The 22,386-nt window shown below is 40.5% G+C and overlaps 2 pseudogenes; one reads left to right on the top strand and one right to left on the bottom strand.

Moving 5' to 3' along the window:
* LOC102002937 overlaps positions 1-1,096 on the bottom strand; it is a 9,550-nt pseudogene extending 8,454 nt beyond the window's left edge.
* A 977-nt stretch (positions 1,097-2,073) lies between these two features.
* LOC102002658 overlaps positions 2,074-22,386 on the top strand; it is a 173,433-nt pseudogene continuing 153,120 nt past the window's right edge.

The following is a 22,386-nucleotide window of genomic DNA, read 5'->3' as shown; positions in this document are numbered from 1 at the left end:
GTGGTATGACTGTTGGTAACTTAGGAAACTATCTATCTGTGGTATACCTATTAGTAATTTATGAGACTGTCTGTGGTATGACTGTTGGTAACTTATGAGGCTGTCTGTGGGGTTCAACAGTCCCTGAGTCCTCCGATGTGGTAAAACAGTCATGTCGTTCTTCAGAGTTAAGTGACTGACATATATCAAGAAGTGCTATTTGATTGATATACTTTTGCATAGGAAATGGAAGTGATGCTGTATTTTCAGGCTAGTGAGGGGAAGAAGGAAGTTAGGGAGTCTACTTATATTGAGCAGGAGGCCTCACAGTTGGTAATACACAGAGATTCTTTTTTTATTTAGCACGTTGGAGGGGCATAGGCCATTAGACCACTAAAATCTCAACATGGACCTGTCAGCTTGAAGTCTTTAATGTGACCCCTCTTATCTTTCAAAGAATCCAAAATAGAATTTTTTTTTCTTTCTAATAATTGGTCTGGTCTGGCTACCCTTATATAAAGATGCAAACTACTCTGCTTTTTCTAATAATTAAAAATGAACTATAATCTCAGTTATAAGAAGGACATTCTGGTTAGTCTTCATTTTCAGGGAGTCACTCCTTTATGATAAAATTTCCAGAAAAGAGATATTACAATCTCACATTGGGTAGTGTGGTTCGGATACCCTATCCCCCGAGTGAGCAATCTGACATTTAACTCATGTGTCCCTGGAAGGGAATATCTATTTTGCCAATCCTGTTAAAGTTATAAAATCACAATTTTTAATGATGAAAGGGAAATCTGTAATAATCAAATTATGATTATATGGGTTGAATTACCCACAATCCTAGACAATTGTGAAGTCTGGATAATTTGAGACAGTGCACGCTTCTGGGGCCGCGGTGCCTGTTTATAGAGTGTACACTTGTGTAAGTCTTCCTGTGAGATACTGTGGTCATGGTGCTCCTAGTGACACCCATACTGTTGGCTACAGGCAGGATTCGAATGAGGATCATGAGATTATCTGTCCGAATGCAAGAAGCTTCCACTGGCAGAGCACAAATAGACAAGTGACTATGTATTGACCTGGGCTCCTGTAGCTGCTTCTCAAAGGCCATGGTGTTATGTATTTGATGCCTGCCGTTTCATGCCAGGATATGGGATAGCTTTTTTTCGTTAGAAGTACTTTTTCTGTGTCTAGAGCATATTTCGTCAATGTTGAAAGTTTGCTTAATGGACAATTCAGAAGGAAAAGGATTCAATTCTTTACACCTGCCATTCCCAGTGGAAATCAGCTAATCCGTTACAGGGGACTCTTGCAATAACAGCCCAGCACCACAGGGGAGTGGTTACGGGAGAAGCTAGTGATCAAATTCTTCTCGGGGGGTCCCTAGAAAAAGCACCCCTTTCAAGGGTCTGAGTACTCGTCAGTAACTTATGTGAAGTTCGGATGCCTCTGCAGTAATTCTTCCAAGTGTCTGACTCAATAGCGGTCTTCAAACAGTATATTTTATCTATGACAGTTGCGGCTTTCAATCCTAGATTGGATTTCTCCCTGTCCTCCCAGAAGATGTTTTAGTGATGTAGGCTTTAGCATATGATTGGTAAGACCTTGAAATAAATTCCCAGCCAACAGAAAGGCATAGTAGGACCGGGTAGGAAAGGACACTAAGATTCACTACTAAATCTAATATCTGGCTAACACTGTTTTGAGGGGGGTGGCGTTTCTTCTTCATTTTTGCATCCTTTCTGTTTCTCCACTTTCTATCTTTTTATTGTCATTCCTCTGTGGAATGAATTAATCAGGTGTTCTGTCACTCTTCTAAAATTTGTCATGTCTAGTTGCTGTCAGAGAATTGATTTGCCCATCTGATGTAGTGCAAGGGGCCAGTCAATGCATGAATCTCCTGGGCTTTGATTTCCTCCTCAGCAATAACATGCTGTGGTTATGAGCAAATGTTCCTGCCAGGGCCTTTACTGTATAAGACCCAGTTTGCCCTTAATCCTCCTATCAGATAAAGAGGAGACTGATACCTAAACTTTGAGAGCTTTAAATAAATGAGCAGACAGGGAGTTCAAAAACATATTTCCAACCATGACCCATGATCAGAAAGAGGTTCATAGAGAAGGAATGAACTTGACGTGTGAGGATAATGGAGAAGAAAAAGGAGAGGAGAAGATCCTTCGGGGCAAGGGAGAAAACACAGTTGTGGTCATGGGGCAAGAGAGGTGCAGAGGTATCTAAAAGCAAAACCTTCCCTGGAGGACTTTACCTAACACTGGAAGGAGCGTGTCTCACCCTTACTAGTGTGTCATGTACCATCAGACAAGCTCACCTTTGCTAATGGTGGCTTCTTCGTGGCTTTGAGAAGGTGGAAGCTGCCAAGAAGATGTGTCATTTTAAGATGTCTCACCAGAGATCTACTGGAATTCCTCCACATTGTAATTCCTGAGCCATTAGTAAGGCACACATGTGCCTCAGGAGGATTCCAGAAAGTTCTGCATCACTGCACAGGGATGCTCTTCACACTTTTCCTGTACATACTGGTGTAGATTCAGCAATAGTCCTATAGTCCTGGCACAGTAAAATACAGAAGGCAAGTGTATAGTAGGTTCGGATATTTTTTTTTGATTTGGGAAAATTAAAGCTAGACATATGACATGTAAGAGAGTAGGTAAATGTGTGAATATGAGAATATGTGTAAGTGTATAAGTACATATGGATATATGTGTAAGCATGACTATATTGTGTGATGCTGTGTGCATGGGTATGAAGGGGTGAGTGTATATGTGCAAGGTGTTTATGGGAATTTATGGATGTGAGTGTTTATGAGTGTATCTCTGTGTGAGAGCATGTGAGCATGCTCATATACGCATATATAAGTATCTAAATTTTTAAAAATAGTTTTAACACTCAAAGGAGAGAAATTAATGGTGGAGAAAGACCAGGGGTATTTTCGGGAAGGAGGGAGATTGTGGGACGATATGGGAAGTTTGGTGGTTGGAGGACATTCAGTGGGAAAGTTACTCCTGGTGGGAAGTTCAGTACCAGATACAGGCTACTGTAAGTCATGCTGTACTCTGTGACAATTAGGAAATCCAGATTACATTGAAATGTAGAAAGCAGTCTTTAAATGAGATGCTTTTCCCATTGGGATGAAAGATCAGTCCCTGAGCCCTTGGAAGGTCACAAGCTGTGACTTCACGCTGGGTCTGGCTGGAGCGCTCCCTCTATTTTCTTCCTGAAAACAGTTAACTTTGCATCTTACAAATGGTTCTCAGCTCATGTCTGCTTTGGTTGTGAAAAAAAAAGGCTCATATCTTGATGTATAGATTACCATTATGTGTTTAGCTGTATTGATTTGGAGACCCGCAGGCGATGGCCTCTCAGACTCAAAATTGTGGATTTTTTTTTTTTTTACATGCAGCCAATTCTGATCTATCAGTGGGCATAGTATTCAGCAGTAAGTAATGCAAAACTTGATTACAGATGCTGATTATGCAAACAGGGATGGATTCTTCTCATACAGCCTGTCCAGAGGTGAGCAGGGACAGGGATCGGTTCAGTGGTTTAATGGTATCAGGGCTGAATTCTGTTATTCTCTTAATTTGCTCCTTATTGTCTCAAGATGGTTATAGCCGTTATATTCATAATCAGGTCAGCAGGAGAAGAGGAGGGAGGAGCAGCTCTTCCTGTTAAAGGCAAAGCTGCGCAAGGAGCTTCTTGACTTTCTTCTTCCATCCTGTGAAACAGGACAAGGAGAAGGTGAATGGGAATGGAGTTTCCTTGTCACAACTTCTTGCCACCATTTCCCGAGTATCTCCATAGTGATGTTTGCTTGAAACTTTAAATTGAGAATATCCCTGTTTATGTGACTGTACAAAAGTCCATAGTTGACTCCAGATGCTCAGAGATTAGTATTAGATAGCAACTATCTTTTTCTACTTTCTTCTGAGATTTATTATTTCAGATAAATTTATAAATAATAACCACCTTTGCTGTGAGCATCTATTTTCCTGTTAAAATTACAATGCCAGGTATTAGAGCCTTTCTAAGAAGCTGCATCTCTGCATACTCACCTGCCTAACTGCTTCCTGTCAGCACTGATTTTCTTCTTGATACATGGTATCTTTATATTTATCTCTAGTTTTCAAGGTATTTTAAAGTTGTTTGTGCTGTTACGTTTTTATCAAATAAGGAAACTAAAGGTATTAGCTTTTTCATATCTCTGTGACAAAATACCTGATCAAATGGCTTGAGAAGGAAGGGTTCATTTTGGCTCATGGTCTCAGAGAATATGGTTTGTGATGTTTTTCTCAAGTTCCATGGCTTTGAGTAAAGCATCACGGCAGTGGAAGTGTGTATTGAGGATAATCCTTCCTATCATAGAGGACAGGAGACAAGTGAGCCATGGAATGACTAAGAGATCCCATGGAGCTGCCTGAGATCCACCTCCTCTAGGTGTGCTTACCTCCTCTAGAACAATTGTATCAACGTTGGAGACCAACTATTTAAACCAGGAACCTATGGAGAATGCTGCAGATTCCAACTGCAGATTCTCAAGGATACTTGGCTTAAAGGTGGCAGAGTCAATTAAAAATTGCATCTCCACATTTTAAGCCTCCTTTGTTTATACAACAATGTTATAAATAACCTAAATAACCTGTGTTATTTAGAGGAGTTTGTATATATCTACTTCTACATACAATCTATGTAACTATGACGAGGTCAGTGTAATTCTTACTGTAATTCAACTTGGGCAATAGTTAACTGGTATAAAATATAATGGACCAACTCCAAGGATCGCAACGGTGGAACTGTGCTGCTTAAGTCTTCTTTCTTCAATCAGCAGAGGTACAATGATAATCAGGCTTGTGAGAACCTTAGACCCCCCTTTGCCATTGCTCTCTCAGCTGCTTCATTTTAGGGGGAGGGCGACTTTCTTTTCCTGATGAGACTCTGTATGTCAGTCTTTAGTATGGGTTTGTGAGAAGGAGACTGGCCAGCTAGGATTCCCTAGGGAACGTCCAAGAGGTATCTGGCATGTTGGCTCCCAATACTAGAATCACCTTGAAATGTTGAAGCCTATGAAAGCCTGCACCAATCTACAGCGAATCAAATTTAATTGGTGCAAAGCGGGGCCCAGGATTATTTATTTTTTTCAAGCCTGGGCTTTTTGTTTTGTTTTTTAGCTCCCTGGGTGATTTTAGTGTTCAGCTTGAATAGATAACCATTGGCCTAGATGATTAATAGAGGTGCTAATGGAGGGAAAGAAAGAGAGCCCCGAGTGAGTGGTCCTCAAAACTTTCGGTCTGTAGAGCATTTTATGAGGGTGTAGAAGGAAATAGGTCTCTTTAGAATTAGCAGAGATAATTGCATTGCTTTTGATGAGACACCAATGTGCATAAGAATATATAAATGACTGAGAGAGAAGTTGTATGAAGAGAATGACTTTATTGTATGTTTCTATGATGCTTTTATAGTTTTTAAGGTACTATAATTATAATTAAGGCCTGAATTTACCGATGAAAAACACCGAGTCTCTCTGGGAATAAATACTTTAAGATACCATCATGTTAGTCCACGGAAAACTTGAACTGCCACTTTGGTCTATGAGCACATGGTTCAGCTTCTTTCCATGTAATCAGGAAAGTCCCAGAGGAGCCTCACAGCACTGCTGCTGTGGTGGGGGGACCCAGATGAGCACCTTTCTGGTTGTACAGGTTTGTGGTCTGGAGGGAGAAATGATGAATTCTTAGTTTAGGTGTTTCTATTTGATACCATTTTCTTATGACAGTAGAAGAAGCTTACTGTGCATTTGAACCCAAACCTCGTCAAGGTAGATGACTGGCGTGGGTATTTTGTTTCCCTGGGATGAAAGTAATTCTTTTTATGGAATGGTGGAAAGCTCTTTGTTTTCCAAATCACATTTTCTATTCTCTTTTATTTCCCTACTGTTTTTTTGGTTGATCCATCCAAAATCCATATATTGTTTTGCAGATGTGAGTAGATTTTCCCAGGTTAAATTATTTAATGTCATTGTTTTATTGAAGACTTCAGATTAGATACTGGCACTTATCGGCAGAAAGAAATACGTTTTTCCATTGGTATAAAACATATTTTTTATTAGAGTAAAGAACAACCAAATTGAGTTTCTGTCTTTTAAATCCTGGCTCTGCCAAATGAACACATCTAGTGTTTGCACTGATAACTCACCTTTGTATCAAAATTCAGCACCACAGATCCCACGTGGTTCCTTCCTCTCTCCCATTTTCTCTCTTCTTCTTCTTCTTCTTCTTCTTCTTCTTCTTCTTCTTCTTCTTCTTCTTCTTCTTCTTCTTCTTCTTCTTCTTCTTCATCCTTCTCTTGTCTTCCTTTATTTATTCTCTCCTCCTCCTCACTTTGCTTTGTTTATTTTCTTAATTTTTACTTCCTTTCCCTCTGTGATTACAGCTCTCCCCCTTTCTCTCTCTACCCTTGTGCCCGACTTTACCTTTTCTAACTTGCTCATTTGGGATCTTATCATCTCATCCTCCTGGTATTTATTCATCTGGGTTTGGAGTTTTTAATTCCAAATGCCACTTTATCTTGGAGTGAATAAACCAGAGGATTGGTAAAGGAAGAGGGAAAACATTGAGGCTTTCCTTCAGCGGTCTTCCTACAGTTGTCAGGAACTTTCACTAAGAGTTTCACAGACCCAACCAAAAACTACCAAGTCCTCTGCTTTACTGTCTGGATAAAGAAGCAAGTGAGGCTGAGATGGCCAGCAGCTGTGTGTTCCTCCCTCCTTGGGGCTGTGGCTCTGAAGCGTCCGACTGCAATGAAACACCCATTGGCCATCCTTTGTGGGAACCTGATATTTCTGTAGGGATTTCATGCACTTTTAGTTTTCTTAATAATTTTAAGCCATAATCTTGAATTCATCCCATGCAACTTCCTCATGCAGCCTCAGCCCACTTAGTATAAGTAAGGGTAGTGACCTAAGCTTTGCTAGGAGAGATCTTTAGCTTTTTGAGGGAGCAGAAGTGCCTTACATGAGAAGCAGGGAGGAAAAGGAAGGTTGGTAGGCTAGTGTAGCAACTTTTTGTTATTCAATTAAAAAGGGGGGTTTTGGAGAAGGGCAGGAAAAGACAAAGAAGAATTTTCTCTATTTAAAATTTCCAATTTCTGTTTTCTTTTGTAAGTGAAATTTTATAGAGAAAAGAAAATTGAAGACTAAAGAAAGAAGAGAAAGGGGAAGAGAATGAAGAGACCTAAAAGTAGAATGGGGTTGCTAGGGAAAAGAAACAGTATCAATATTGGTGAAAGGAGGCACTAGAGGGAGCAGTGTGAACATGATAATCACATATACATTCCAGAAAATATCTCAAGAAAGCCTGCTGCTCTGCAAGTGAATAAATGCTAAATAAATATCTCTTCAACTTTGTTTTTAAATCATGGAGTTTACCAGAGGGTATAGGAAGGTATCTAGGAAAAGATACCTTATAAGGTGGGGTTGTGTATGGCCTGTGCAAAGATGTCCAACAGGGACACTCCAATGGTGTAACCATAGCCTCCAGCTTTCAGAAGTGGGTTCTAAGGGCCGAGATTTTTACCTAAGCTAAAAGGCTCCATGACCTCCGTCAACCATATTCCCACCTTGAAACCAGTAACAACCAGGACCCCTAGCATCTCCTTCTTTGTAAGAGTAGGGTTCATGGCCAGGTATCAGGGTCCCTGATGCTTAGATTAGTTTCAGCATATTTACAAAAAGTTGTAATGCAAAATTGCTCCTAAAATTATTTCAAAAGAGTTTGAGGAGACTTCCTCTGAAATCCATTGTAGATGAGGATGTTGTAATCTTGGGGCAACCAGGTGTAACCCATGAGTAATTAAGCCAAGCACTTTCTAGGCACTCTGCTCTATGGCCATCCCTTGACTGCCATGCTTCAAGCATCCATTCTCACTTGTATATCCTCCTCTGCTTCAGGGCAGAACTTCCTCTCTGTGAGTGTACAATTGGACTCAATTATTTAATTCCAACAAAGGTCCCAGGAACTGAGAGCACGTGGGTAAAAGCAGGGGCTCATTGCTTTCAAATTGACACACAAGGCAACTGAACAGAATCTTGACTAGAAGGAAAAATAGATGACTTCAAAGAAAGTTGTGAAGTTCTTGTTTAGGAACCTTCATCTGTCTAGGCTGAGAATGCGGAAGAGATCCGGAGTTATGTAACATACTGCAAGCTACATAATACATCACACAGTCCTCTAGTAGCTGTAAGTGATCATAACTGGGTTACTTTTTTATCATTCAGGGAATATTTTCTTAACCACTGTTCTCCAAGCTCCTGAATATAAAGTAACAATGGACTCTGGAGCTATACCTATCTGCTCCCATCAAATCTTACTGATACTAAAGATAGGAAGCCTGTTGTTCCTTGCTTCCATCATCAAAGCTCTGGATAGGCACAGAGGTTACTCTGGAGATGAGCAAGCACATGCCATGACACCAAGGAGAGGAGATGGATCAAGAACATTCTATATGCAACCAGGCTGGCACAATGAACTATAGTTAGACTTCTACCACAAAAATAATCTTATTTAATGACTTGATTGAGATACTGGAATAAGGTAAGCTCTAACCACAAGTGGAGTCTTCTCTGTAGACAGAAGAACAAGGATAGGAAATCTATAACTACTTCCTAGGTCTGTTCCATAGGCACTCTCTTGTTCGATAGTGACTTGTATCGAGCTACAATCCTGTAGGCAAATAAATCGATTTGGGCTATTCTGACCAGCCATTGCTAAGTCCAATAGAAAATGAAATGCATGGGTCAAGTAACATTGAAAATAAGATGAACCACTGTGCAATTAAAGGTATTTTGTAAATTTACAAAGCCCTTTTCATTTTGGGACCATTTTCTAGGCTCACTCTATTTGTGTCCTACTTGCTTTCATCAGTGTTCTCTTTGTCCAGAACTACATCAGTGAGTTTGAAGAGTGACAGAGAGATAGCAGAGCTTTTTACATTCATCTATAAATAGACTAATTAACAGAAAATTAATTCAATAACATGTACTGTGAACCTTTCTCTATAAGAGCCTTAAAGGTTTCAAAGATGCTTGGATCTTTGGATTTTCAAAGATGAATGAAACTTTTTGAGCAGATCTTTTCCTTAGAGAAATCACAGACAGAGAAAACAGGAACTATGTAAGGACGGTTGTGTAAAACATGCGAATCCACCAGAGGCATATGTCTAAAACCCTAGGGAAGCTCCAGGAAGGCAGCGATTTCTTCAAGTTAGCTTATCTCAGGGAGAAATAGGGAATGGTGCAACAGAGAAGTAACACTTGCTCAGGGAAGCCATGAGATGATAAGAAGAGAAGGAAATAAACTAGGCTGAAAATTGATGAAATTGTGACATATAAGTTGGAACAGTATACTGTGTGAGGACAATGGCAGGACATTATGCTCCACCTTTTTTACTATTATTGCATGAATATTTATATGAAGCTAGCCCTATAAAGAAAACTCATATATGTGTATCAAGAATTTAAAAGTTAAAAAAGTTTCCATGGCATGATAAAACCACCCCCTCCCCAACACTGATGTTATGCTTAGGTTCATTCCAGGGTCATCTTCAGCAACTTTCAGGAAGGTTGGTGGGGAGGGGGTTATTGATCACATCGTGAGAAAGAACCTTAGAGAGAGAGTCTGGTAAGGCTAGTTTCCAGGCTTTTATAACAAATTTCTTTGACAATTAAAACTGGGACCCCAGAATAATACTCTAAACCATCCAAGGGCAGCAGCAACCACATATGATCCAGGTGTCTCCAGACAGATCGCACACACCTCTTAAGGCTCCATACTTTTTGTTATCCCTTGCAGTTCAAAATTTCAATATTTGACCTCTTGGGGATACAGTCAACTGTATGTGTGCTGGGTTCATGTCTTTCTCATAATGTGAACATGATATTAGTTATGACCCATATGTTCTGAAAATATGTTCCTATATCATTCAAAATACTAAGTGAAAATTCTCATCTCATCTTAGGGGAAATTTCCCAGTCATACACCAGTGTATAATGAAACAAGTTGTATGCTTGCAAGACACAATCGCATTCTGGGTCCAGAGCAAACATTTTCACTCTAAAAGAGAAGGAAAGAGAAAAGAATAATCAATACAAAGAAAAGTTGAGATACAGCGAGGCTCTCAACTCTTGTGTTTTGTGCACGTTGTAGTGAAGGACAGGTGTCCCAGTTCTTAGCCCACACGGCGAGGCAGGTCGTTTCCACACATGGTTGTGATGATATTGGTAGCTTTTCCAGTGGGTGTAGCACATAGCTGTCCATCTTCTTTAGGAAGGCTTCAGTGTGAGTTCCCTTCACAGCTCCATTGCTAGCTAGTTCTGCTCATTGCAGGAGCTCACGCTGTGTGAATCTCTGGAAAACTGCTACTTGACTTCCATAATTTTCCTTGTATTCTCTTGGGAAGCTTCCTAGTACCATGATTCACACTTTACATATCTTCAAAATAAGCTCTATGTGGACACTATTACTATGAGCTATGTTAGGTATGCTTGAACCATGGCTGCAGAGATCATGAAACACTTTCTGGAAAGTCAGAGTCACAAGGTGGCCTAGATTTGGGCAGCAACACTGTTCAAGAGTGCCTAAGGGCTATAAAACTCTTCTGTCCTAGAAGTTCTTTGGGATTATGATAAGAAGGACAGCATTAAAAGTTGCTTAAATTGCTCTGTGGCCTCCTCTAGTTGTCTTCTCCATGCAAAGCTCCTGGCCCATTTGATCAGAACATGTCTTTCCAACATGGAGTTTATTGATATACCCGTGCACACTCGTTCCTTACCAGGACTGGCAGTGTCTATCTCCCAAATCAACACCCTCTTTTTTTGTTCCCAAATCTCACCATTAACTTGACCTAAAAGAAAGTACCAACCATGCCACACTATCAATTCTTTCTTTTTAAAATTCCCCTATTGTCTACTCTCACTAAGTTTGGCTTTGTGCAACATCTTAGCATAAGACATAGAATGCAGCTAAGATCTCTGCAATTTAACAAAGATGGTCTTTTATGTAATTTCCACCTGGATCTTCATTGTAATCTGAGACCTTACCAGCATGGCCATTATTGTCATTGCCAATTCACCCAATCTTTAAGATATTTTTGCTTTTCCCTAGTCTAGCTATCTTCTCATATATATCACCAGAATTGCCCATAACATTTTGCTTAGCACATTCTAAGTATTTTTTAGTATGTTCTTCAAACTCTTTCAAAGATGCTGTAACAATTTCAAGTATAGTTAGAGTAGCGATGGTCTTTATCTTGATACTAGTGCTCTGTATTGATCCATTTCTTATTACTGTAAGATTATCTAAGGTAATCCAGTTTTATAAAGAAAGTAGTTTTGTGTAGTGTACAATACTGGAGGTACAAGTTCTGCTGATTCATCTGGCAACGACACCCTTATAGTCAGAATCTACACAGTGCAGGCACCACATGGCAAAAGGAAACAGAATATATGTATGAATATGACATGTTGTAGAGGCAATGTGTTCAACTTTAGGAGGGTCACCCTCATGTCCTTGTCTAATAAACATTTATTTCCAAGGGTCCTGTAAATATATATAACTGAAATTAAGTTTCTGCCTTCTCAATGCCTCATAGTGGAGATTTGTTTTCAACACGGTAAACTTTGGAAGATATTGGAGCCACATCCAAGCCAGAGTATAAAGTATTTTTAGAAAGGTCAATGTGGACTCATTTCAGGACATGTAATGACACTAGAGACTCATACTTTATGGTACAGCAGCCAATCAGAAACTGATGACAACCTGTTTTGATGTAATGTTATATTCAAAAGTGAATGTTGGGTATATTAGTTAAGCTATCAATCAATGTATTTTTTTGGGGGGGGGCATATTCTCCCTGCTGCAATGAACCTTGCTAAATGATGATAATAGAAAAAGGATATATTGTATAATCCCTGATCTGAAAAAGATCTTACATTTCAAGGAAAGAAATTTATATATATATACACTGAATATATAGATAAATACTGACAATGAACTCTGGTAGAGCACCAATTGTCATTAATGTTTTGTCTGTGACAATAGTCAGCTCTAAGTATTTGCTAGTAGAAAAAGTATTATATAGTAGACTAGACTGTTTAAAATCACCATCTAGAGTGGGTTTGGTACATGGACTTAAAATTTCCAAAGTTCCTCCCTTCAGTCACTATGTAGTCCATCTATCTAAATAAACATTCTTTCCCTGCCTCAATGATTAATTGTTCCCTATAGTGATCTAAACTTGATATTTAATTATTTTTAAATGCTTTATAATGATAGATCATATATCTCCAGGATCATGGGCACTGGCTAAGGATGTTGGTTGACCAATCACTTCTCTAATCACTGTAAAGTTTGCCAGAGAAGTGCATCTACCTCTTTATTCTGGCTTAGAAACACAAGAGCTTCACCAGAGTGAAGAGATGACATCACCTAGGAAGCTATTAATATCTCAGGCAACAGCTGGAATCTGGACGCTTTGAGAGATCTCAGCTGTTAATCCTATTCAGTTCCTTATCAGTTAGGTACACCCGTGTGTGTGTGTACACAGCAGCCCAATACTGACAATATAGGTATTAGAAAATTAAGTGTTTGCTTTGTTTTATGTTTTGTTTCCTTTAGTTTAGGAAATTACTACACATAAATTACTTTCCTTTGTTGAAGAAACCTTAAAAATGATTGTCTTCTTTGCTGCCATTACTACCGCTATTAGCCTTAGAACATGAGATAACCCCAGAAACTCTCACATGCAGAAGGCTTAGTATAGGGCAATGTTCAGAGGTTGGGCTTTTCGGAAGTGAGAGGGTCATTAGAGCTCTAATTTCATCAATGAATTCATCTTTTGATGGATTTATAATCTGATGGCATCATTTAGAGGCAGTGGAAAATTAGGTGGTTGGAGAAAGTAGGTCAGTTGGAGAGTGTCTCTGAAAGAAATGTCTCATTATCTCCCACACTGCCTGGTTCCTGGTCACAATGAGGTGAGCCTTATCAAGTCAACTATGGACTGGAGTCACAAAAGCTACGTGCTCAAATAAATCTTCCTTTTAACTCTTCCTCTTTGAAACTCATCCGAGACAAGAAATGTATGACTAATGCAAGTTTCACCATTACTGCCACTATTAAATTCTGTGGAGTTCCACCGATAAGTAGTGTTCTGGGTCTGGACACGCCATTCTTTATAAAAGAAATACATTTAGAATCCTTTGTGGCCAAGAGATAGCATCTCCATCCCAACACTATTCTGGCAGGCAGAGGCAGCCAGCTGTGCTCCTGGCTAGCTCTCTGTGAAGGATGACTAACTGGGATGCAGAGCTTAGCCTGGAGCCAAAGCCTGTAACACCTGTAAAGGTAGGACCTATGCTTTGTATGCTTTAGATCTTGTTCTCTCTGTACAGAAATCCACTGGCTAATTGCCTACAGGCAGATAAGGAACTGAGAGTTCATGCATTAGGTAGTGATGAAGCTGCTGAATTTCTTCTCAAAATAGCCTTCCTTTTCCTGTTTTCTTCTTCGTATAAAATCTTTCTCCCAGACGTGTCTGAGACCATTCTTAAAACTGGCATACATGCAAACCATACATCTGCCCTCGAGTTTGTTACTCTGAGCCTGAAAGTGCGACTCAGGCAGTAATAAGAATTTAAATAAAAGATGTGAAAATTAGATTCCTTCTCTCATCCTAAGCGCTTCTACAGGTATTTGAGTTTTCTGGGTCAGCTGCCAATGCACTCAATGCTGTTGAGAGAGGAAAGGTCTGTGAATATGTTCTGGGCTAACAGATGTTTGCCCCTCTCCATCTTCCCAGCTGTACCATATCTCACAGCCTGAAACTGATTTCCCTTTATGATATCTCACGGCACATTGCAGACCGAAATGGAGTCCTGTTTCCTAAATACATTTAAATATTAGCCACATATAAAGGTGTGAACACAGCCAGCGATCCATGAATATCCAAATACATTTCAAAACATTTTCTACTTTGAGAATCAGAAAATGGTGTTTCTGGGAGCAGTGAAGATGGATACAGACCCCGAACGGAAGTATGCCTGCCTGTGTATCTCCCTATCACTATTACATCTACCACCACAGCACCTGGGCCTTTTGTTGAGAAACACTCTCTGTCTTAATGATGATAAACTCAGGAATATGCAGGAGCAAGAGAGCTAATTTATAAGTAAAGTGAATCTCATCCAGAAGGGCCAGTATCAGGAGGCCATTATGTAGATGTGTCCAGATCGTTAAGAGGTAAGGCTGGCAACATTACAAATTCCTCTTCACTGTGAAGCAAGGCTGGGAGAGGCTGGGGAAAGGGAAAAGGGATGACGGGCAGGTGCTTTTTTTCTTTTTTAACTGGAACCTCTTGATTTCAAGATTCACATTTTTGGCTCCTGTAACCACTGTTGCCCTTTGTAACCAAGGTCTGGGCCCCCAGACTTGCTGATCTTGTGTCTGTCTTCTTTGCTAAATCTGTTTCTGGAAGTGAAAGGGCTATCAAGAGATTCAATGAGAAGCACATCACTGCCTTTGCTTTATTTTTATTGTGGGTTACATAAAATTTTTCCATTCTCATAGTTTCTAACACCGCAACTAAATCCATACTGACTCACGTAGTGAAACTATGCTGAAATTTGCCTCCTCAGGAACCTGGTCCAAGGTCGAGCCCAGCGTCAACTATTTCAAGGAACTCCTCGCCTTCTACTACTCTTGTAGCTAAATACTCTCTAGACTGGCTGTGTTTCTAGAACATTTGAACTGCTTAGCAGTTTTGTTTTTTATAATTGTGTTATGTGGTTTTTGTAATGTGGTTGTGGTGATTTGAATGAGAAATGTCCCTCGTAGAAGCATGAACTTATACACTTAATCTCCCGCTGGTGGTGCTTTTGGGGATGGTTCTGGATCCTTTCAGAGGTTCCTTCTTGCTGGGGGCTTTATAGCCTTGTCCCAATTCCTTTTCATCCTCTCTGGTTCTTGAGTGTGTTTGAAGATGTGACCATCCAGCTTCCTGCTCCTCCTGCTGTCCCACCATGAGGAACTCAATGCTTCTGGAACAAAGGTCCAAAATAGGCTCTCTTTCCCTTACATTCCTTTTTTTTTAAATCTCATAAATGTTTTTATTGCTTATGTTATTTTCATCACAGCAACAAGAAAATAACTAATATAGAAACTCAGAGCAGACTTCCACATTTCAGTCTTTTTCCTCTCATTTAAAACTCCAAATTATTATTAATTATTGCAAGTAACATGGTCACCTGGTTTAATTTTCCTACTTTTATAATAGCAATATCTAATGATGGAGTAAAGTATTACATTTCCTCACATGACCACCCTTCTTCTCCAAAAGTGGTATAAAATATATTTGATCTGAGGACCTAGTGGTGATTGGGGTGATGATGATTACTGTGAAGACTGAGTCCCTTTTCTTCTGAATTCTTTTTTTTTTCTACACACAATGAAAGTTAAAGGTTGTAACCATCATTTCCTGGTTCATATATCATACTAAGGGTGGGGAATGGGCAAATGAAGGGATAAATGAATTGTATATTTAATGCAGCAGACTATATTACTTGACCCAGAAGGGAAAAATCTTTATTCCCAGAACAAGGAGCACCATGCGAAAAAAACAAAAACAAAAACAAAACCAACTGAAAGAGATTCCACATATCCAAAAGAATGACAGTCAGGGACCAAAGTGATGGAATAACACTTGACACAAAGGCCGGGTGTATTTTGGTCTGCCCAGTATCTTTTTTTACTCTGATGTTTGTGTTCTTCTGGCACTTTTCTGCACAGGAAGTGGGCTGGAATTCCTCTTCAAGGCATTCATTCATTTGCACCAGCAGTGCTTTGCAGATTCTATCTGTTGTTCAGCAGGAGTGCCAAAATAATTATCAGAAATGCCTGCCTATTTTGCTGCTGTTTCTCTGTTCTTCTTCCACCTTCTCTTGAAGCTCTGTCCTCTGCAGGTACCTTTCTCTGTCCACACTGCTCCTACATCTCCCGCTTTAGCTTTTCAATCATCCATGGTGGCTCAGACCCACATGGCACCATCTGCTCATTCTCCTTTTTTGGCTGCTCATCAGAATCACCCATGCAAAGATCATTTTATTTCTTATTTGTATTTTTTTTTTAGTGTTGAGTCACTTTGAATGCTGAATGGCTTTTTATTTGGCTTGGGAACTCTGCAGCGACAAGAAGGTTGTACCCAGCAATAGTATGGGTGGCCCAATCTGCAGGTTCGTGATGCCCTGTGGATGATTCAGGGGTTCTGCACTATTTCTGAATTATTGATTTAATATTTGGTGTTGCCTACTTCTGCTTAATTATGAGTAAAGCTTTCCGTTGAAACTCAAACATGATGCACATATTTTCAGAGGAGTTTGCATTGACAGTCACAGGGTGGGTCAATTCTCTTTCAGAGGCTGGTACAAGGAATAGGTCTGACCCCAGATCTGCCTCTTCTTGCTTCGTATTGAACACCTCTCAGCAGGACAGACATGCAAAGGCAATCTCTTTCCTCAGCTCCCAAAGGACATCTACACACACACACACACACACACACACACACACACACACACACCACTATACCACACCAATACACATCAGGAAAACATTATTTTACAGAAAGAACAGCCTGCAGGCAGTGTCAAATATTTTAGAGAATTCACAATTTATATGCATGACAGTAACAGCCTATGAAAATAAGTCTGAGATAATCTGATGATGTAATCCACATTTAACCAGGGCTGTTAGCTCAGGAAAAGCTCTAGACTTTTACTGACCAGACCCAAAGGAGGGAGCTAGCAGCAGCAAGGGTCACTGATTTGCAAGTTCCTCTGGCCCTATTTATCTAAGAGGAACGGAAAGATCATAACTGGAAATCCATAGCTGTGGGAGCATGGTCAAAGACAGTCAGTCACCTTTGTGGCTCAGGCGGTCTCTTCCTCTGCCAGGCCCACCAGGTAAGGTCACTTCTGGGTCAGAAAGACGACCCTGATTTTTCTCTTACAGAGTCCCTGCTCTGCAGAAAGCTGGAACAGGATGGTGATGACTTCCTCTGCCCTCCTTCAGGAGCCTTTCGCCAGCCCCTCTTGCTTCCTCAAGGCTGGTGTGAGAGAATGCCTTAGGCTGGGCTCAGGCAGGGAAGCAGGGCAGAGCGCCCCATGCACTCCAGAGGTGCCACTTTGGCCTTGCTTCTGGGTCAGAATGACTTACTCGGCCTAGTTCCTGCAAGCCTCTTTGCTACTCCGCTCAGCGTGGAGGCAAGGTCTATTTTCACATATGCGTTCAGACACGCAGAAGCGAATGCCAAAAAGAATTAGCCGGAATAGCTCTATTAATTTATGCTTGGACAGTAATGACCTTAAGACACAGAAGAATTATATATTAATTTGTTTTTAGTGTATAGCACTGCTAAGTTAACACATTTAGGAGACTATGCTTCCCTGTCTTCAGCTGAGAGGGTAAATGAGGCTGGTGGAGCTAGGGTCCCGAGTTCCGCAGCGCCCCGCTAGGTGGCAGGGTGACCTCAGGGATGGACATGGCCCGCTGCAAAACACTCCTTTACAGTCCCCGACAAACTCAAAAATCGACCATGTTTCTCCTGTTGTTTGTTTGAAAATTATATTTAAACGTATTTATTTACACGGACACATACATAGCGTGCGTATTTACAAACAAATGTGTCAACACCGTCCGAGGTAAGAGAGCTTGAGAGGCAAGGCTCGCCCAGCCTGAGGGAATTGGACGAAACTGCTTGCTCAGAGGACTCCCTGCTGTAGCCTGCGCCCCGTGCAAACACCGCCGCACTTCCCTGATGCCTGGAGGAAGAAAGGGCATAACCCCTTCCGTGAGGGAAACTGTTTTTAACATAGGCTTTGGTGGTTCGGTCAGTTGGGGCACGGAAAACAGCAGCAGCATAAGGGTCTTGCATTTCTAGTCTCCACAAAGATGAAAAGTCAAAGCAGATTAGAGACCTGGATTTTATTTAAATCCTTTCAGCTCTAATCCCTCCCACTCTTTCTCTCTCCTCCTTTTGTTCTTCTTTCTATCTTCTGTCTTTGCCCCTTTCTGACCTGTCTGTATTTCCAAAGCTCTCTGTTTTTAGTTCTTCGTTCTCAGAATTTGGTGCTGTGTTGATGTCTCTGATTTCTGCACTCACTTTATGCAGTCTTTCCCAGTTAATGAACTGTTAAAATTTCACAAGGAATTAGGACCAAGCCTTTCACTGTTCCTGGCCACCGCAGTGTGTAAGTTGTTTTTCCTCAGAGCAGAAGACTCACAGTCCTGGGATGCTGTCAGACTCTCCTGTCTTCAGACACAATCCTTCAGCATGCAGGGCTGTCTGTCTATCTGTCTGTCTCTCTTTTTCTTCCTCTGTCTTTCTCTCTTTTCTTTTAGGCAGGATTGGAATTTCAGTTAAGGAAGATTCTGAGAAAATGGCTCTATGCACTCAGAGAAACAGCAGGTTCTGCAGTGTTCTGTAGGGGAAGCGGTTCAGACAATGTGTGAAGCAGAGGCCATCCTACTGTGTTTCCAGCATGAGACTCTTGGGAACAGCTCTGCCTCCGTTGCCTAACAGGCAAACTCTCATCTAAAATAGAAGATTTTGTGTATTTTCTTCAAAGACAAAATTAAAGCCAACGTCTTGGTTAGTCCTCAGTTGCACATATATAGGGTTGTATGTCTTTTTCTTTTCTACCCTGTAAATGTATATGTAGACCATGGCATGCCATGATGTATAAATGGCAATCTAGATTAAAAGGAGATCTTTCCCTTAAAACTCTATGTATAGGGTAGGTAGGCAATGGTGTACTGAGGTATAAAATGTGCACATACGCTTATATAAAGTGTAGACTCCTGAAGAAAAAGCCTGACCCTTTTATCTTTGCTCCACCTAAGTTGTAAGTCTTATTAGTGTCAATCCCAGAACTACACAGATATGATAATTTCAACATTGTGCACCACTTTATACCTTGCAACATTGTTTATAGAGGTCGGTATACCTTAGGCCCAAAGAATTCTCATTTCTTCCATAAACCTTCATGAAAAGTGCTGTGTAATTGTAATTTCTTTGTTACATATTTCTAATAATAGGAAATTAAGCCCAGTATGTGGACATTTTTCAGATATAACATCCCGCTCGTTAAAGATGGTCCTGTGCTTTGGTCCTTATTGTCCTCTAGTTTCCTCTTTTGGTTTCTTTGTTCCCTTTTTTCTTCTCTTTACATCTTCCTCCTGTGTCACTTTGGTTATTAAGGAGAAATTTACATCTGTAATTTTTGAATGTCCTAGATCATATTAGCATTTTCCTCAAACTGCAGATGCTGACTACCCCAGCACGTAGGAGAAATGCTCCAGCATTTTCCTCTACCGACCACCAGGTCCTAGGTTGTTGCAAGAAAATATTTCTTCTCAGCCAATACTGGTCACATTTAGAAATCTAAGAAAAAAAAATCATTCCCTTAGGTGACTGTGGAGATTCTTTCCATTGTTCAGTGAATAATTGAGCAGTTTATTTTAATCAAGAGCTGTTGCAGAGGAGGGTGATGGAGAGTATTAATTGCTAGGGTAAAACAACCAGGGGGAGCGTGGCTTACTAGGGTGCTAATTGGGTAACAGGTGAACACGAATAGTGTACAGAAGAAATTAGAGTATAAGAAGAAAGTCAAGACAGTGTGTGAAACTCCACAGCGTTACAAATGCACCGGAAGACATGGCTGGTACAGGCTGAGGAGTGAGCTGGGCTTTAGGCTGCCATGCTACTAGGGGATTGGGATGAGGAGGAAGGGGGTGGGAACAGGTGGAGTGATACTGTCTGGGTCAGACACTGGTTAGGGGTGGTCAGCGTCGGTGATACGGACACAGGAGCTGTGTGTGCATCTGGGCTGGCTCTCAGACACATATGATTGGTGACTCAAGCCTGCTGAGCGCATTAGTGGCTCTGCAACTTTCAGGAGAATTCCGTGCTGCTCGAGTGGCAAAGGGTAGGCTCAAATCGCAGGCGTTTCTGACAGTCTGGTGAGGTGTTCCCACTTCTCAGTGCACGGAACCAAGCATGTGCCCTAAGACTTGGACAGGAAGAAGAGAGGCTGATCAGTGGCCTTCTTTTCTTGGCTGACGGTGGGAGTGTCTGAGGATCATTGAGATGCTCTTTGCTCCAGTTAAGCATGTAGAAAAAGGGGATTAGAATCTCTGAGGATGGAGCTCACACTTTTGGAAACTTCAGTATAACCCGGGTGATTCTGACCTGTGATGTGACTGAGCACCAGGGACTTGGACACTCGAACTGAGTTTGGAAGAGAGCAGTTCTCTGTGCTGAATGTGATGTACAGTGCTTATTGTTGTTGTTGTTGTTTGTTTGTTTAACCTTAATGTCTTTCTTGGGAGCTTCAGTGGGTGCAAAGGAAGATTTTGTACAGAGACCATATATAAGTCTGCAAACTTATTAAAAGGTGATACCCTACTGGCCCAACGGGAAAGAGTCCTATTTCAGACAAGAATTAGGAACTGGAAAAGAGGAGTCCAAAGAAGAAAAGGAGACCCACGGTCTTTTGCTTCAGAGTGACAAGAGGAAGAAAGCTAACATTATGGTAGATTTCTGCTGGTAATAGATAACTGCACATCTTTCTAATCAGATAATTAGATAAATGGGCCTGACATTCTTTGTAATAAACGTTCAGCATGCTATAGAAGTCACCATATCTAGGTGGGTCTAAGGCAAAAGCTTGTCATCTCTCTGTCTCAGAAAGATGCCTTCCCAGTATCTTGGAACTCCTTTCCAGGAATGATCTTCTTCCTATCTGCTTGAATGAATAGAACAGGGACTGTGTTAGAAGATCTTGGGGTAGCAAGCTTGAAAAGAACAGCACAAATTTGTAGTGACTTTTATTTGTGAACTCGTTTTGACTAATAATCTTTACTTAATTTCTTATAATCTTCATTTTGCTTTCTGTAGTATTGGTTCCCTCCTTCACTTACATCCATCCATTTCAACACCCATCTTTGCCCAGAATAGTATGGAAGAGTAACTATGGGAAAGGGCAGTGATGTCTAGATAAGTCCTGGGATGCAGAAATAAACACGGAGGCCTCAAGCTCAGAGGAGTGCGGTAATAAAACATCTTTGCTTCAACATTAGCTGCCACAGTTTTCTTATGTAATTTACCCCGTCCATCTCCTTTGCACATTATCTTCTCTAGTCATCTCCATTTGGTTCTCTCTCTTAGGGAGTCATTAAAGCACTCTTCTTGGCTGTCCATAAACCCATGTATGTCTTTATAGATATACATTGCCACTTTGCATGTGTGAAGAATTTTAATAGACAAAATTATTTTGTCGGCATTTTGTAAAATGCACTTTTATTGTACAGCTATATAGTATTCCATAACAGCCATTGGCCCATCTTAACGCTCATCTTCTATAGTTGTGGGCATCAAAGCTACTCCACATCTTGACTATAAATGTTTGGTAAAACATTGTGTTGATCTGTAGACTACATGTTTACATAATTGGACGAAGTTTCGCCACTGCACTCAAGCAATGGTGATATCAATCTGTCTCTGAATTAACTTTCTATGTTTTCCAAGCAGCATTTGGCATTGGCAGATTTCTTATTTTTTTGTTATCAAGATACCGTCTCATCATTTTAAATTCTATTTATTGCTGATCCTGACAATCTTTTCACATTTTTGATAATTAGTTGGGTATCCACTTTTGTGAAATATCTGTTTATTTCTTTTTCCCCCAATTTTTAGTTTGCTTTTCTTCATTGTTGATTTTTTTAGGAATATGATTTCTGTTGTTGAGTTCTCTGCTATCCATACAAAGAAACTAGCCACTTAGTAGTCTTTATGCTTAAGGAAAACATTATTATAATATTTTACTTTCAGGGCCTTATCTACTTATTTGCCTTTGTGGTGCCCAAAGTATATATGTGACTACATAACCACTGGGTCATTAGTCTTGTCTGCTCTGTAACAAATTTCCTGTGGTAGATCAGCTTTGTAAAGAAACAAGGCTATGCCAGGCAGCAGTGGCACATGCTTTTAACCCCAGCATTGGGAAGTCAGAGTCAGACGGATTTCTGTGAGTTTGAGGCCAGCCTGGTCTACAAGAGGTAGTTCTAGGACAGGCATCAAAGCTACACAGAGAAACCCTGTTTTGAAAAACTGGAAAAAAAAACCCAAGATTATCTATCTCACAGTTCTAAAGATTCAAGAGCAAGCTACAGGTATTAGTTTAGCTCTAGTGGGACTGTCAGATACAGTGGTATACTGATGCAAATATGTGTGGGAAGAGGAGATCACTTAGTGAGGAAGGAAGCGGGAGAGAGAGAGAGA

The sequence above is a fragment of the Microtus ochrogaster genome, chromosome 18 (genome assembly GCF_000317375.1).
Source record: "Microtus ochrogaster isolate Prairie Vole_2 chromosome 18, MicOch1.0, whole genome shotgun sequence".
NCBI lineage: Eukaryota > Metazoa > Chordata > Mammalia > Rodentia > Cricetidae > Microtus > Microtus ochrogaster.
The sequence above is the reverse complement of the archived record's forward strand: the minus strand, read 5'-3'. Positions and strand labels throughout refer to the sequence as shown.